The 18,800-nt window shown below is 45.6% G+C and overlaps 1 protein-coding gene across 1 annotated transcript in view; it reads left to right on the top strand.

Annotated features, from left to right (window-relative positions):
* The first annotated feature begins 10,825 nt into the window (after positions 1-10,825).
* LOC311134352 (neurofascin-like) overlaps positions 10,826-18,800 on the top strand; it is a 118,431-nt gene continuing 110,456 nt past the window's right edge. The window contains exon 1 of the mRNA XM_084168001.1: positions 10,826-10,876. The gene's annotated coding sequence lies outside the window, so the exon portion shown is untranslated. The remainder of the gene's footprint in view (positions 10,877-18,800) is intronic.

The raw sequence follows: 18,800 nt of genomic DNA, 5'->3' as shown, positions 1-18,800 counted from the left end.
GCTCACACGTCACCCTCCTCTGGACATCCAGGGATTGGCCGGACGGTGCACTGCCTTAGCACTAAGTACTGGTGGCCAACGTTAGCCAGGGATGTGAGGGTTTATGTTTCCTCCTGCTTGGTGTGTGCCCAGTGTAAGGCACCCAGACACCTGCCCCGGGGTAAGCTACAACCCCTGCCCGTTCCACAACGACCCTGGTCTCACCTCTCGGTGGATTTCGTTACTGACCTTCCCCCCTCCCAGGGAAATACCACCATCCTGGTCGTTGTGGATCGGTTCTTGAAGGCCTGCCGTCTCCTTCCCATGCCGGGTCTCCCCACTGCCCTACAGACCGCTGAGTCACTATTCACTCACGTCTTCCGGCATTACGGGGTACCCGAGGATATAGTGTCTGATCGAGGCCCCCAGTTTACCTCTCGAGTCTGGAGAGCGTTAATGGAGCGCTTGGGGGTCTCGGTGAGCCTTACCTCGGGGTACCACCCGGAGAGCAATGGGCAGGTTGAACGGGTAAACCAGGATGTGGGTAGGTTTCTGAGGTCGTATTGCCAGGGCCAGCCGGAGGAGTGGGCGAGGTATGTTCCCTGGGCCGAGATGGCCCAGAACTCCCTACGCCACTCCTCCACCAGACTCACTCCTTTCCAATGTGTGTTAGGGTACCAGCCGGCTCTGGCACCCTGGCATCAGAGCCAGATCGAGGCCCCTGCGGTGGATGAGTGGGTGTCGGCGCTCGGAGGAGACGTGGAACGCTGCTCACGTACATCTGCAGCGGGCCATCCGTCGACACAAGGCGAGCGCCGATCTCCACCGCAGTGAGGGACCGGTGTACGCACCGGGAGATCGAGTCTGGCTCTCGACCAGAAACCTGCCCCTCCGCCTGCCCTGCCGGAAGCTGGGTCGGCGGTTTGTGGGGCCTTTTAAAGTCCTGAGGAGGTTGAACGAGGTGTGTTACAGATTACAACTTCCTATTGATTATAAGAATATTAACCCCTTGTTCCATGTGTCTCTCCTCAGGCCGGTGGTAGCTGGTCCACTCCAGGACTGTGAGATAGCAGAGACTCCTCCGCCCCCGCTGGACATCGAGGGGGCTCCGGCGTACACAGTTCGGTCCATCCTGGATTCGAGACGCCGGATGGGGGGTCTCCAATATCTCGTGGAGTGGGAGGGGTACGGTCCGGAGGAGCGGTGCTGGGTGCCGAGGAGAGATATCTTAGACCCGTCCCTTCTGACTGAGTTCCATCGTGGTCATCCCACGCGCCCTGCTCCGCGTCCTCCTGGTCGTCCCCGAGGCCGGGGTCGGCGCACAGCTGGAGCCGCGCATCAAGGGGGGGGTACTGTCACGGTTTCTGCCGAGGCTGCTCCTTCTCCTTGTTCGGGCAAGCTTCGGCGGTCGTCGTCCCCGGAGTACTAGCTGCCACCGCTCGTTGTTTCTGTGTTTGTTTGGTTTGGTCTGTTTTGGTAAACCTGTTTCTCATTTTGTCTTGATTATGTGTCCTTTAAGTTCTCGTTGTTTCTGTCTTGTGGTTGTGTGTAGATGTTCCGTGTCTGCAGGTGTTTCCAGTCTGTTTGCTCTCTATTCTATATAGAGAGTCCGCACTGTTGTGCGTTTGTTGTATTTTTACGCTGAGTGCGTTATTTTTCTTGTGCCTCCGGCTCTGTTTGTAGCCGTTCATTCTGTGGACTTTATTAAAGTATTTTTGGACTTGCATCTGCATCCTGCATTTGATTCCCACACCACACCTACGCCCGTTTCTGACAGTTTTACCCTATATGTAACTCTCTGTTGTTGTTTTTATCGCACTGCTTTGCTTTTTCTTGGCCAAGTCACAGTTGTAAATGAGAACTTGTTCTCAACTGGCTTACCTGGTTAAATAAAGGTAAAAAAATAAAAAATTAATATAATTTCATGATCATGGATGGGATATATAGCTTTTCCAGATGCTCAAAGCACTTTACATTACTCCCATGAAGTGTTAATGAGAAGTGAGAGCAACAGTAGTAGACAGCCACTGCTACAGCCTGCTACATCTTGCTACAGCCTGCTACATCTTGCTACAGACTGCTACAGGCCTCTAGACAGGACTGGAGCTGTATCTACTGTATACCACTGCGGTTCATTACGGTTTCTCTATTTAACTGTTGTTGACCCAGACAGAGAGAGAGAGAGAGAGCATAGGGCAATGGGACTTGCAGAGTGAACCTTTAATAGCCTTTCTGTTCTATTAGCCAGATAAATAATGAGGTTGTTTTATATACAGTATCTCTCCTTTTATTTGGCCCCTAAACCAAATCAAAAGCTGAGTCATCTGAGAGCAGGAAGAAGTCTTCTGACCCAGAAAATCATTATAATTATTACACCATCTGATCTGAACATCTATTTATTTATACATTCAAAGGTTTACTTTCAGAGGCCTATGTGTGAGTGTGTGTGTGTGTGTGTGTGTGTGTGTGTGTGTGTGTGTGTGCTGTGTAAAGCAGTATGAACAGCCCAGTGTGAAATACCTCAAACAGTGTTTAATAACCGAAGATATGCTAGAGTTCATGGGATGGGGTAACGTGTGTACGTGTGTGTGTGTGTGAGACGCTTGGCCCCTGGAATAAAGTGAGCCCAGTTAGATCTGTCCTCTATAGTGTGTATACATTCTCTCTCTCTCTCTCTCTCTCTCTCTCTCTCTCTCTCTCTCTCTCTCTCTCTCTCTCTCTCTCTCTCTCTCTCTCTCTCTCTCCAAGCAGTCGATTAGGTTAGCATATGGTTTAATCATATGCGAGGAGGGTCATTAGCATGTTACTGGTGGGAAGGGGAGTGGGTTATTGATTGGTTGGGTAAGGGTGATTGGGTGAGGATAAGCTGAGATGAGAGTGGGTAGACAGACGGGAGGTGAATTGCCGGACGAGGTGAGGAGGTCAATAATCCCCCCTGTCCCCCTTTCTGTCCCCCTCTCCTCTAGATGCTCCTCTGTGACCCCCAGCCTACTCAAGATGCTGTTGGGGATATGTAACATGACCCTGAAGCCTCTCTATACTCTCTTAGATACACCTCCCCCCACACACACACACCCTCGCTCCCTCTACACACTCATTTTTCCGCCCTAACTGCCCCCCTCCACGCGCATGCATGCCTGCCACAAAAGGTCCAGCTGCCATCATGTCAGTGATTATCTCGTTAACACAGGTCACTCTGTCATGCTGATTGAGTTAGAATAACAGACTGGAAGCTTTAGAAGGAGGGTGGTGCTTGAAATTATTGTTCTTCCTCTGTTAACCATGGTTACCTGCAAGGAAACACGTGCCGTCATCATTGCTTTGCACAAAAAGGGCTTCACAGGCAAGGATATTGCTGCTAGTAAGATTGCACCTAAATCAACCATTTATCGGATCATCAAGAACTTCAAGGAGAGAGGTTCAATTGTTATGAAGAAGGCGTCAGGTCGCCCAAGAAAGTCCAGCAAGCGCCAGGCCCGTCTCCTAAAGTTGATTCAGCTGCGGGATCGGGGCACCACCAGTGCAGAGCTTGCTCAGGAATGGCAGCAGGCAGGTGTGAGTGCATCTGCACGCACAGTGAGGTGAAGACTTTTGGAGGATGGCCTGGTGTCAAGAAGGGCAGCAAAGAAGCCACTTCTCTCTAGGAAAACATCAGGGACAGACTGATATTCTGCAAAAGGTACAGGGATTGGACTGCTGAGGACTGGGGTAAAGTCATTTTCTCTGATGAATCCCCTTTCCGATTGTTTGGGGCATCCGGAAAACACCTAGTCCGGAGAAGACAAGGTGAGCGCTACCATCAGTCCTGTGTCATGCCAACAGTAAAGCATCCTGAGACCATTCATGTGTGGGGTTGCTTCTCAGCCAAGGGAGTGGGCTCACTCACAATTTTGCCTAAGAACACAGCCATGAATAAAGAATGGTACCAACACATCCTCCGAGAGCAACTTCTCCCAACCATCCAAGAACAGTTTGGAGGTGACCAATGCCTTTTCCAGCATGATGGAGCACCTTGCCATAAGGCAAAAGTGATAACTAAGTGGCTTGGGGAACAAAACATCGAAATTTTGGGTCCATGGCCAGGAAACTCCCCAGACTTTAATCCCATTGAGAACTTGTGGTCGATCCTCAAGAGGCGGGTGGACAAACAAAAACCCACAAATTCTGACAAACTCCAAGCATTGATTATGCAAGAATGGGCTGCCATCAGTCAGGATGTGGCCCAGAAGTTAATTGACAGCAAGCCAGGGCGGATTGCAGAGATCTTGAAAAAGAAGGGTCAACACTGCAAATATTGACTCTTTGCATAAACTTAATGTAATTGTCAATAAAAGCCTTTGACACTTATGGAATGCTTGTAATTATACTTCAATATACCATAGTAACATCTGACAAAAATATCTCATAACACTGAAGCAGCAAACTTTGTGAAGACCAATACTTTTGACCACGACTGTACACAACAATACACACAAATCTAAAAAGTAAAATAATCGAATTAAGAAATAAAGAAATATTAGGACGAGCAATGTCGGAGTCCGGATTATAACTATATACAGGATACAGTGTCTTGCGAAAGTATTCACCCCCCTTGGCATTTTTCCTATTTTGTTGCCTTACAAACTAGGATTAAAATGGATTTTTTGGGGGTTTGTATCATTTGATTTACACAACATGCATACCATTTTGAAGATGCAAAATATTTTTTTTTGTGAAACAAACAAGAAATAAGACCAAAAAACTGAAAACGTGAGCGTCCATAACTATTCACCCCCCCAAAGTCAATACTTTGTAGAGCCACCTTTTGCAGCAATTACAGCTGCAAGTCTCTTGGGGTATGTCTCTATAAGCTTGGCACATGTAGCCACTGGGAGTATTGCCCATTCTTCAAGGCAAAACTGCTCCAGCTCCTTCAAGTTGGATGGGTTCCGCTGGTGTACAGCAATCTTTAAGTCATACCACAGATTCTCAATTGGATTGAGGTCTGGGCTTTGGACGAGGCCATTCCAAGACATTGAAATGTTTCCCCTTAAACCACTCAAGTGTTGCTTTAGCAGTATGCTTAGGGTCATTGTCCTGCTGGAAGGTGAACCTCCGTCCCAGTCTCAAATCTCTGGAAGACTGAAACAGGTTTCCCTCAATAATTTCCCTGTATTTAGCGCCATCTATCATTCCTTCAATTCTGACCAGTTTCCCAGGAAAAACATCCCCACAGCATGATGCTGCCACCACCATGCTTCACTGTGGGGATGGTGTTCCCAGGGTGATGAGAGGTTTTGGGTTTGTGCCAGACATAGCGTTTTCCTTGATGGCCAAAAAGCTCAATTTTTGTCTCATCTGACCAGAGTACCTTCTTCCATATGTTTGGGGAGTCTCCCACATGCATTTTGGCGAACACCAAACGTGTTTGCTTATTTTTTTCTTTAAGCAATGGCTTTTTTCTGGCCACTCTTCCGTAAAGCCCAGCTCTTTGGAGTGTGCGGCTTAAAGTGGCCCTATGGACAGATACTCCAATCTCCGCTGTGGAGCTTTGCAGCTCCTTCAGGGTTATCTTTGGTCTCTTTGTTGCCTCTCTGATTAATGCCCTCCTTGCCTGGTCCGTGAGTTTTGGTGGGCGGCCATTTCTTGGCAGGTTTGTTGTGGTGCCATATTCTTTCAATTTTTTAATAATGGATTTAATGGTGCTCCGTGGGATGTTCAAAGTTTCGGATATTATTTCATAACCCAACCCTGATTTGTACTTCTCCACAACTTTGTCCCTGACCTGTTTGGAGAGCTTCTTGGTCTTCATGGTGCCGCTTGTTTTGTGGTGCCCCTTGCTTAGTAGTGTTGCAGACTCTGGGGCCTTTCAGAACAGGTGTATTTATACTGAGATCATGTGACAGATCATGTGAAACTTAGATAGCACACAGGTGGACTTTATTTAACTAATTATGTGACTTCTGAAGGTAATTGGTTGCACCAGGTCTTATTTAGGGGCTTCATAGCAAAGGGGGTGAATACATATGCACGCACCACTTTTCCGTTATTTATTGTTTTTTTTAGTATTTTTTTTCATTTCACTTCACCAATTTGGACTATTTTGTGTATGTCCATTACATGAAATCCAAATAAAAATCCATTTAAATTACAGTTTGTAATGCAACAAAATAGGAAAAACGCCAAGGGGGATAAATACTACTACCAGAGGTAGTGTAGCTCAGGCCCCGTGTAGCTCAGTTGGTAGAGCATGGCGTTTGCAACGCTAGGGTTGTGGGTTCGATTCCCACGGAGGGACAGTATGAAAAAAGTAGGAAAATGTATGCACTCACTAACTGTAAGTCGCTCTGGATAAGAGCGTCTGCTAAATGACAAAAAAATTTTTTTTTGCAAGGCACTGTATATGTGATAGATTGTCCATATCGACAAAATGGACAGTATATGGATAGAATAGTTAAATAGGATAGGCCTTGACCAGAATACACTATATACAGTTGAAGTCGGAAGTTTACATATACTTAGGTTGGAGTCATTAAAACTCGTTTTTTCAACCTCTCCACTAATTTCTTGTTAACGAACTATAGTTTTGGCAAGTCGGTTAGGACATCTACTTTGTGCATGACACAAGTAATTTTTCCAACAATTGTTTACAGACAGATTATTTCACTTATAATTCACTGTATCACAATTCCAGTGGGTCAGAAGTTTACATACACTAAGTTGACTGTGCCTTTAAACAGCTTGGAAAATTCCAGAAAATGATGTCATGGCTTTAGAAGCTTCTGATAGGCTAATTGACATCATTTGAGTCAATTGGAGGTGTACCTGTGGATGTATTTCAAGGCCTACCTTCAAACTCAGTGCCTCTTTGCTTGACATCATGGGAAAATCAAAAGAAATCAGCCAAGACCTCAGAAAAAAAATGGTAGACCTCCACAAGTCTGGTTAATCCTTGGGAGCAATTTCCAAACGCCTGAAGGTACCACGTTCATCTGTACAAACAATAGTACGCAAGTATAAACACCATGGGACCACGCAGCCGTCATACCGCTCAGGAAGGAGACATGTTCTGTCTCCTAGAGATTAACGTACTTTGGTGCGAAAAGTGCAAATCAGTCCCAGAACAACAGCAAAGGACCCTGTGAAGATGCTGGAGGAAACAGGTACAAAAGTATCTATATCCACAGTAAAACGAGTCCTATATCGACATAACCTGAAAGGCTGCTCATCAAGGAAGAAGCCACTGCTCTTAAACCGGCATAAAAAATCCAAACTATGGTTTGCAACTGCAAAGATCGTACTTTTTGGAGAAATGTCCTCTGGTCTGATGAAACAAAAATATAACCGTTTGGCCATAATGACCATAGTTATGTTTGGAGGACAAAGGGGGTGGCTTGCAAGCCGAAGAACACCATCCCAACCGTGAAGCACGGGGGTGGCAGCATCATGCTGTGGGAGTGCTTTGCTGCAACTGGTGCACTTCACAAAATAGATGGCATCATGAGGAAGGAAAATGATGTGGATATATTGAAGCAACATCTCAAGACATCAGTCAGAAAGTTAAAGCTTGGTCGCAAATGGGTCTGCCAAATGGACAATGACCCCAAGCATACTTCCAAAGTTGTGGCAAAATGGCTTAAGGACAACAAAGTCAAGGTATTGGAGTGGCCATCACAAAGCCCTGACCTCAATCCTATAGAAAAATTGTGGGCAGAACTGAAAAAGCGTGTGTGAGCAAGGAGGCCTACAAACCTGACTCAGTTACACCAGCTCTGTCAGGAGGAATGGGCCAAAATTCACCCAACTTATTGTGGGAAGCTTGTGGAAGGCTACCCGAAACGTTTGACCCAAGTTAAACAATTTAAAGGCAATGCTACCAAATACTAATTGAGTGTATGTAAACTTCTGACCCACTGGGAATGTGATGAAAGAAATAAAAGCTGAAATACATAATTCTCTCTACTAATATTCCGACATTTCACATTCTTAAAATAAAGTGGTGATCCTAACTGACCTAAAACAGAGAATTCTTACTAGGATTAAATGTCAGGAATTGTGAAAAACTGAGATTAAATGTATTTGGCTAAGGTGTATGTAAACGTACGACTTCAACTGTACATATGAAGTGGGTAAAACAGTATGTAAACATTATTATAGTGACCAGTGTTCCATGACTATGTACATATGGCAGCAGCCTCTAATGAGCATGGTAGAGTAACCGGGTGGTAGCCAGCTAGTGACAGTGACTAAGTTCAGGGCAGTGTACTGGGCGGAGGCTGGCTAGTGGTGACTATTTAACAGTCTGATGGCCTTGAGATAGAAGCTGTTTTTCAGTCTCTCAGTCCCAGCTTTGATGCACCTGTACTGACCTCACTTTCTGGATGGTAGCGGGGTGAACAGGCCGTGGCTCAGGTGGCTGAGGTCCTTGATGATCTTCTTGGCCTTCCTTTGATACCGGGAGCTGTAGATGTCCTGGAGGGCAGGCAGTGTGTCCCCGGTGATGTGTTGGGTAGACCGCTCCACCCTCTGTAGAGCCCTGCGTTTGCGGACGGTGCAGTTGCCATACTATAAAAGTTTGTGAGGGTCTTAGTGGCCAAGCCGAATTTCTTCAGTCTCCTGAGGTTGAAGAGGCGCTGTTGCACCTTCTTCACCATACTGTCTGTGTGGGTGGGCCATTTCAGATTGTCAGTGATGTGTACACTGAGGAACTTGAAGTTTTTCACCTTCTCCACCGCAGCACTGTCGTATGTGGATGGGGGGGCGAGCTCCCTCTGCTGTCTCCTGAAATACACGATCAGCTCTTTTGTTTTGTTGACGTTGAGGGAGAGGTTATTGTCCTGGCACCACTCTACCAGGGCCCTCACCTCCTCCCTGTAAGCTGTCTCATCATCGTTGGTAATCAGGCCTACCACTGTTGTGTTGTTTGCAAACTTGATGGTTGAGTTGGAGAGTACAGGAGGGGGCTGAGCACGCACCCTTGTTGAGGATCAGCGTAGTGGAGGTGTTGTTGCCTACCATCACCACCTGGGGGGGCGGCCCGTCCAGGACCCAGTTGCACAGGGCAGGGTTCAGATCCAGGACCCCAAGATGAATTATGAGCTTGGAGGTTACTATGGTGTTGAAGGCTGAGCTGTAGTCAATGAACAGCATTCTTACATAGGTATTCCTCTTTTCCAGATGGGATAGGGTGGTGTGCAGTGCGATGGCGATTGCATCATCTGTGGATCTATTGGTGCGGTTTGCAAATTGCAGTGGGTCTAGGGTAAGGTGGAGGTGATATGGTCCTTAACTAGCCTTTCAAAGCACTTCTTGATGACAGAAGTGAGTGCTATGGGGCGATAGTCATTTAGTTCAGTTATCGTCGCTTTCTTGGGTACAGGAACAATGGTGGACATCTTGAAGCAGGTGGGGACAACAGACTGGGCTAGGGAGAGATTGAAAATGTCCATATTATCTCCAGCCAGCTGGTCTGCACATCCTCTGAGGACACGGCTAGGGATGCCGTCTGGGCTGGCAGCCTTGCGAGGGTTAACGCGCTTAAATGTCTTACTCATGTCGGCCACGGAGAACGAGAGCTCACAGTCCATGGGAGCGGTGGTGGCCTGCATTGGCAGCACTGTGTTTTCCTCAAAGTGGGCGAAGAAGGTGTTTAGCTTGTCCGGGAGCAAGACGTCAGTGTTTTCCCTTAATAATCGGTGATTGTCTGGAGTCCCTGCCATATACTTCTCGTGTCTGAGCCGTTGAATTGCAACTCCACTTTTCTCTGTATTAACATTTTGCCTGTTTGATTGCCTTATGAAGGGCATAACTGGACTGTTTGTACTCAACCATATTCCCAGCCACCTTTCCATGGTTAAATGCGGTGGCTCGCACTTTCAGTTTTGCTCGAATGCTGCCATCTATCCACGGTTTTTGGTTTGGGTAGGTTTTAATAGTCACAGTGGGAACAACATCCCCTATACACTTCCTGATGAACTCAGTCACTGTGTCCGTGTATACGTCAATGTTATTCTCAGAGGCAACCCGGAGCATATCCCAGTCCGCGTGATCAAAACAATCTTAAAGCATGGATTCCGATTGGTCAGACCAGCATTTAACAGTCCTTACCACAGGTACTTCCCGATTTGAGTTTCTTCCTATAGGAAGGGAGGAGCAGGATGGAGGTGTGATCTGATAAACATACACCCACCCACACGATCTGATAAACATACACCCACCCACACGATCTCTCTATCTCTGGCCTGCCTGAACCCTCCAGCCATGGTAGTGTCGGCCATGACAATGCTGTAATCCCTCCCAGCTGAGGTTCTACCTCGGTGGGCTACATCTCCAGCTATGTCTAGGAGGATGGAACAGCATGCATGGACGAGCGTGGGTGTGTGTGTGTATGGACATGTGTTAATATGTGTGTGTGTGTTTGTTCTTGGTGTGTGTTCATGCATGATTGACTGTGTCTTATAAATGCGTGTGAATGTGCTCTGCATGTGTTTTCACACATGGATGACGTGTGTGTTTGGACTCTTGTGTTCATGTATGTACGTATGTGTGCTTGAGCGCGCTTGTGTGTAGATGCATTTGTGTGTCTTTGGCTGGGTTTGGCTGCGTGTGTGTGTGTGTGTGTGTGCGAGCTGTGAGTGTGTGTGTGTGTGAGCGAGCGTGCATGGGTGTGTGTGTTTCCGATCAAGCAGTGGATGGTGTATGCCCTGGGGCTAATTAATAATTCATGAGATGGGCAGGGAGAAGGCAAGGGGGCAGCGGCAGATGGAGGATCTGCGTGTGGGAGTGTGAGTGTGTGGATGTGGAACGAGTCAGAGCGAGGAGGACAGAGAGAGATAGAGAGAGAGAGAGAGAGAGAGAGAAGCAGTATTCTCAAGGGGAGCACAATTTCACCTGATCAGGAAACCATCTCCACGGAGAGGTAACTTGTCTCTCTTTAGAGATGTGAGTGTATCTGTGTGTGTGTGTGTCTGTGTGTGTGTGTGTTGCGCTGTCTGTGCCAGGCAGAAAGAGGCTTTTGTTAGAGAGCTCTGCTCTGTCTGATTCAAAGACAGACATGAGGATGGTAATTGTGTGTGTGTGCTCTCATTTGCAGAGCGAGCGTTTACTGCTGTGTTTTTGTTTGCATATGGAAGTTTCATTCATATTTTTCTTGTGGCTGCACATGTTCACTCTACCGTGCTTTGTAGGATTTTAAAATATACTTTTTATTTGTAAAAACTGTTTCTGATCGTCTTATTGTTGATATTATCATACAGTAATGTTGTCATTCATGAACATGAAAAATCCTTCCAATCCTCTTGAGGAATATTTAAATTGTTTTCATCAAACTGTTCCATTTGTCTGTGGTATTCATTGTCCCACACAAAAGCTGTTTTATTTCATTTTTTTGGAATCAGCATGTAATCAATCATCAAAGCTATGAGGTGGTTAGTTTGTCTATCTAGTTAGTGTATTCTGTCATTTGTCTGTCACATAATTGTATGGTGGTCTGCTATATTGTAAGCTTTATAAGCCAGAAAGGACATTTTTATAATTTATTAACAGTGTGTGTAGCAGTGTCAATACTACCAGATACACACACACACACACACACACACACACACACACACACACACACACACACACACACACACACACACACACACACACACACACACACACACACTCTTAATCTGTCTGACACAGTTGATTGCTGGTATTGACAAACCAGTGTAGTCAAGTGTACATGTCACTTCTGCCCATTGCCCATCATACTCTGTCTCTTTAAAGGGGCAATCCGCATTTGAAACAATAACAAAATCCCACCTCTGTTTTGGTAAAAAGCTGAGGGATGGGCCTAGAGAAATGTAGCCACTCTCAAATTGATAGACCAAGCTATGGAAGCAAGGGCTGACCATCCAAGGTATCAAAATGATAGTTTTAAGCTTTTTGAAGCTATACAGTGTTTGTTTACATTTACAATGTTTACAAACATTAGAATAAACAAGCTTATATTTTGGGTTCTGATGGGGTTTGACAGTTGAACTATGCTCAGAGGCATTTATAAGTTATATTCTTCAAGAATAAATTGGTATATATAATTCATTTATAAGTTAAATGGATGTAGCAACTGCAGATTGCCCATTTAATAATATGCCATTTATCAGTGGTCATCCATACTCTGTCTGTCTGTACTGTGTACTGAGTGTCTGGTGTATGGGTGTGTACTGTGTCTGTACTGAGTGTCTGTTGTGTACTGTGTCTGTACTGAGTGTCCGGTGTATCGGTGTGTACTGTGTCTGTACTGAGTGTCTGGTGTATCGGTGTGTACTGTGTCTGTACTGAGTGTCTGTTGTGTACTGTGTCTGTACTGAGTGTCTGGTGTATCGGTGTGTACTGTGTCTGTACTGAGTGTCTGTTGTGTACTGTGTATGTACTGAGTGTCTGGTGCATCGGTGTGTACTGTGTCTGTACTGAGTGTCTGGTGTATCGGTGTGTACTGTGTCTGTACTGAGTGTCTGTTGTGTACTGTGTCTGTACTGAGTGTCTGATGTATCGGTGTGTACTGTGTCTGTACTGAGTGTCTGGTGTATCGGTGTGTACTGTGTCTGTACTGAGTGTCTGGTGTATGGGTGTGTACTGTGTCTGTACTGAGTGTCTGGTGTATCGGTGTGTACTGTGTCTGTACTGAGTGTCTGGTGTATCGGTGTGTACTGTGTCTGGCTACAATGGCTACTCCCTCTGCCTCTCTGGTGATGCCATTGTCATTACTCTCCAATGCGTGTGTGCGTGTGTGTGTGCGCATGTGCGTGTAAGCGCATTTACCTGCTGATGGATTCTTGTCTCTCCCAGTGTGTTTGGTAACCTGGTCATGCTGCTGTCTCCTGTCAGTATTGATGCAAGTGTGTGTGTGTGTTCTGTGTTGTCAGCGGTGTTCCAGTTTTGAGCTGCTGTCAGACAAATGGGAGTTCTTTGTGTCAGAACACACCTTAGCTGACCATTAGTCAGTCAGTCACACACACACACGTTTGTTTTAGTATCTTTGTGGGGACCAAACAATTTATTCCTATTCAAAATCCTAGGGTGTTTCTCAAAATGCATACTACTGTGCTCCGAGCCGCAAATTGGAGCACGGGAGGGTCGGAGTATGAGTCCATATCAAAGTATTCGAAACGGAGCACTGAGGGCACTTCTTGAATGCGTACTCCGTTTGTACATATTTTGAAGCATGCATCGATGCAAGATTCAACGGAAAGTATGCTCAATGGCGGCCATTATTTGAGCTGAAGCGAGAGAAAATACACTCCGACTTCAGAATGGAATGTTGCCTATTCACTTCTTATATGTTGCCTGACTACAATATTTTATCTTGATATGTTAATAAATACATGCTGTGTTAATTTTGGCATGTTTACCTGCATACGTACCATAGATAGCAAGCCCACAATAAGTCAATAGGGCTAACTGGCTAGTACTGTTAGCTAGCCAGATAGCCACAAATAATTGTTAGCTAGCTACCCATGAATAATTGCCATCTATCTTTCATAATATTAGTTTTAGGTCATTTTTGCCTGTTAAACTATCTGGCTAGCTACATTATAATGATTCACATATAGCCCGCTGATAGTTCTGAATTAAAATGTTTGCTTTGTGTATATCTTGTTTCGTCTCTATTGCCATTGTTGTCCTGGCTGGAAGACGGTTCAGTGAATGGGTACCGTAAGTCCATAGTAAGTCAATTGGGCTAACTGGCTAGCTAGCTAGCCACGAATAATTGGTAGCTACCCATGAAAAATGTACATCTACCTTGCATAACATTAGTTTTAGGTAATTTTTGCCTGGTAAACTAGCTGGCTAGCTAGATTATTACGATTAACATATTTAGCTGATAATTCTGCAGTATAACGTTTGCTTTGTGTATATCTTGTTTCGTCTATTTTTGCCATCATAACCATGTCATAATATGTCATAACAGCTGACATAACTTGTCCTAACCTGTCATAATATGGTCATAACACTGTCATGACACATATATTTAGACCTGTTGTTACATATATTGCATTATTTTATGGTTGGTTATGACACCTACTTAAGACTGTCAAAACCCACAAAACCTTCCACACAAGGCAAAACATTCCATTACTCCATAGCCTGCTTGTCAACAGAATGTTTGTTATACAAAATGTTCTGAAATTTACCATATTCAATTATCATTGTAATTATGCACACATTGTTGTCAGACATGCACCTACCCCAATGCTCTGTTGCTGATTTTAATGCAGAAGCAGATTTCAGGAGCAGGACAAGACACCCTGTTTTTAACTGATGACTGACATAAGGGCATGTACATGATAGCCTATCTGGCATATATGATTATGATGGTTATTTAAAATGATGGAAAAAAACATGACTGTAAAGAATGAATTACAACAACAACAACAACAAAGGACTTAAGAGAGGGTAGTGTTATACAGGGCCTCTTAGAAAGTGTGTGTTTGTGTGTGTGTGAGATGACAGAGGAGAGGACAGATGGGGGGACAGAGCAGAGGACAGATGACTGGACAGATGACTGGACAGAGCAGAGGACAGAGCAGAGGACAGAGCAGAGGACAGAGGCCTAATGGATACAGATGGCCTTTCACTGTTAATATTGGAGCCTTCAAATCAACCTCACCATCCCCCGTTCCTCTCATCCCCTCATCCCCCCCTCCATCGCCCTTCTCGACTACCCTTGGGGGCAGATCAGAACATATTCTCACTATAGGACTGGACATGTTCTCTCAGATAGACAGGGGGGAGAGACTGTAGATTTCAGACCAGGATGCATAGTGAGTACTGAGGTAGTAAATTGGGACTCATAGTCAATCTGTCACAGTGATATTAAGGCAGTAGAAGACACAGTGATGTGATGTATTGTAAGGCAGCAGAAGACACAGTGATGTGATGTGATGTATTGTAAGGCAGCAGAAGACAGTGATATAATGTATTGTAAGGCAGCAGAAGACACAGTGATATGCTCTTCCTCCCGGGGAAGGACTGCCCGCTCCATGATCTTGCCATCACGGTTGACAACTCCATTGTGTCCTCCTCCCAGAGTGCAAAGAACCTTGGCGTGACCCTGGACAATACCCTGTCATTCTCCGCTAACATCAAAGCGGTGACCCGATCCTGCAGGTTATGCTCTACAACATTCGCAGAGTACGACCCTACCTTACACAGAAAGTGGCACAGGTCCTAATCCAGGCACTTGTCATCTCCCGTCTGGATTACTGCAACTCGCTGTTGGCTGGGCTTCCTGCCTGTGCCATTAAACCCCTTCAACTTATCCAGAATGCTGCAGCCCGTCTGGTGTTCAACCTTACCAAGTTCTCTTATGTCACCCCGCTCCTCCGCACACTCCACTGGCTTCCAGTTGAGGCTCGCATCTACTACAAGACCATGGTGTTTGCCTACGGAGCTGTGAGGGGAATGGCACCTCCTTACCTTCAGGCTCTGATCAGACCCTACACCCAAACGAGGGCACTACGTTCATCCACCTCTGGCCTGCTAGCTCCCCTACCTCTACGGAAGCACAGTTCCCGCTCAGCCCAGTCAAAGCTATTCGCTGCTCTGGCACCCCAATGGTGGAACATGCTCCCCCACGACGCCAGGACAGCAGAGTCACTGGCCACCTTCTGGAGACACTTGAAACCCTACCTCTTTAAGGAATACCTGGAATAGTATAAAGTAATCCTTCTTCCCCCACCCCCCATTAAAAAAAAGAAAAAGAAAAAAGGTGGTTGCCCCACTGGCTATCATAAGTTGAATGCACCAATTTGTAAGTGGCTCTGGATAAGAGCGTCTGCTAAATGATGTAAATGTATTGTAAGGCAGCAGAATATTGTAGGCATATTTTGCTTCCTCTAACACTTTATTCACTCATCCACCTCTCCATCCTCCACTCTCCATCTATCCTTCCCCCTCTCTATCCTCCACTCTCCATCTATCCTTCCACCTCTCCATCCTCCACTCTCCATCTATCCTTCCCCCTCTCTATCCTTCTCTCTCCATCCCTTTCTCTCATCGTATCTCCCTACCCCTCTCTTTCCCTCCATCTCTCCCCCTCTCTCTTCCCCCGTCTCCATCCCTCCATCCCTGCCATTCTAAGCCCAGTGTTTTATGTAACAGAGATTTGCCACTGATGACTCTCCTCCTCTGTCATGTAAAGTTAATCTTTTCACCACGTGTCTTGTCACAACGCCTGCTAAGCATTTCTGTCCCATCACGCTGGTCGCTGTGTGTGTATATGTGTGTCATCAGATAAATCAATCAGTAGAATAAAAAACACCATATACAGCAAAAAGGCCAGTCAGAGAAAAGGCCATGTTTTAGCCCACGTGTTAGAGCTTTAACTGAACATCACCTTCTGAGTTTAGTGTTCAGCAGTGAATGGTCTAGACTCTTCTAGAGAACTATTCTGTGTGTCACAGGGGAACACAGGAAGGTAACCCTGATTACCTGGCAACCCTCTGACAAAGCCACGTAACCCGCAACAACACAAAAGATGAGAGGAGAAGGGAATTGATGAGGAGAGGAAGAGAGAAGAGGGGGGTGAGGGAGGAGAGCAGGAAGTCAAAGTATTTTGTTCCCAGGTGGGGATGCAGATGTTGTGCCCGTGAGCCAGGCACTTAACCTACATTACTCCATCTTTGTGTGTGTCATTCGTGTGTGTGTTGTCCTTATGTGTGTGTTATCTGTACCCAAAGCCCCCTAGGATATGCCTGCTACTGTAAGACACACTATCAAACATTTACACTCTGTAGCATAGCCTACTGTAACACGTGCTAAAAGGCCCAGACAGCATGGTGATAACCTACATAACTTCACTGCCTGTCCAGATGTGTTTGTGGAGATATCTCTACTGTAAGGCCTGCAGGATAAGACTGTCTGCTACTCTAAGTCAAAGAACAACTCTCTTTTGCTCTCTCTCTCTTTCTGTCTCTTTCTACTCATGAGAGAGAGAGAGAGAGAGAGAGAGAGAGAGAGAGAGAGAGAGAGAGAGAGAGAGAGAGAGAGAATTGAGTCGCTACTCATGTCTCTGTGAGTGACTGTTATGGTTAACTTACCATCTCCTTTACCATCAGGGCTACTGTATAACACAAACACACATACATTTCAAAGACAAAATGTGTCTGTCTAAATCTCAATCTACCAACACCCCTAGCCTACCCTCTGCTGTCCTCTCCTCTGCTGTCCTCTCATCTCCTCTCCTCTGCTGTCATCTCATCTCCTCTCCTCTGCTGTCATCTCATCTCCTCTCCTCTGCTGTCATCTCATCTCCTCTCCTCTGCTGTCATCTCATCTCCTCTCCTCTGCTGTCCTCTCATGTCCTCTCCTCTGCTGTCATCTCATCTCCTCTCCTCTGCTGTCATCTCCTCTCCTCTGCTGTCATCTCATCTCTCCTCTGCTGTCATCTCATCTCCTCTCCTCTCCTCTGCTGTCCTCTCTTCTCTTCTCTTCTCTTCTCTTCTCTTCTCTTCTCTTCTCTTCTCTTCTCTTCTCTTCTCTTCTCTTCTCTTCTCTTCTCTTCTCTTCTCTTCTCTTCTCTTCTCTTCTCTTCTCTTCTCTTCTCTTCTCTTCTCTTCTCTTCTCTTCTCTTCTCTTCTCTTCTCTCTCTCTATTCTCCACCAAACATTTGAGTCTGAGTGAGGATGCTGTTTGAGTTGATTGTGACATTGTGACCATAATGAGAGCTTTTCTTAGTGGGCATATGTTATTGTGTCTGAGAGGAACCACAGCCAATGTTTAGCTTCTCTGGCCTCCGTCTGTCTGTTAGGATGGGCTGAGGGAAGACTGAAGTCTTCAGATTATATTTAAACCAAAAAGACAGTTGGTATTAAGAAAGACCAGCTCATCAGCATGCACATATATTATCCCCTGCCGTCCCCCTGACTAACTGTAGCAGCCCCAATCAGGCTTCAATCAATTCAATCAATCAAATTGTATTTATAAAGCCGTTTTTACATCAGCAGATGTCACAAATTGCTATACAGAAACCCAGCCTAAAATCCCAAACAGCAAGCAATGCAGATGTAGAAGCACGGTGGCTAGGAAAAACTCCCTAGAAAGGCAGAAACCTAGTAAGAGAGGAACCAGGCTCTGAGGGGTGGCCAGTCCCCTTCTGGCTGTGCCGGGTGGAGATTATAACAGTACATGGCCATTAAGGCTAGATTTTTCTCCAAGATGTTCAAACGTTCATAGATGACCAGCAGGGTCAAATAATAATCACAGTGGTTGTAGAGGTTGCAACAGGTCAGTACATAAATAAATATTGAGCTCAATAGGAGAAAGCCCTGCCTCCAGCTGTTTGCTTAGAAATTCTAGGGACAATAAGGAGGCCTGCGTCTTGTGAAAGGTACCGTGTAGGTATGTACGGCAGGACCAAATCGGAGAGTTTGGTAGGAGCAAGCCCATGTAATGCTTTGTAGGTTAGCAGTAAAACCTTGAAATCAGCCCTAGCCTTAACAGGAAGCCAGTGTAGAGAGGCTAGCACTGGTTCTAGTCAAGATTCTAGCAGCCGTATTAAGCACTAACTGAAGTTTATTTAGTGCTTTATCCAAGTAGCCAGAGAGTAGAGCATTGCAGTAGTCTAAATCTAGAATTGACAAAAGCATGGATTAGCTTTTCTGCATCATTTTTGGACAAAACATTTCTGATTTTTGCAATGTTACGAAGATGGAAAAAAGCTGTCCTTGAAATATTCTTGATATGTTCGTCAAAAGAGAGATCAGGGTCCAGAGTAACGCCGAGGTCCTTCACAGTTTTTTTTTTTTTTAGACTGTACAACCATCAAGATTATTTGTCAGATCCAACAGAAGATCTCT

Source organism: Coregonus lavaretus (genome assembly GCF_964263955.1).
Source record: "Coregonus lavaretus genome assembly, chromosome: 8".
NCBI classification, from domain to species: Eukaryota; Metazoa; Chordata; class Actinopteri; order Salmoniformes; family Salmonidae; genus Coregonus; species Coregonus lavaretus.
This window is presented reverse-complemented; position numbering and strand designations above follow the sequence as displayed.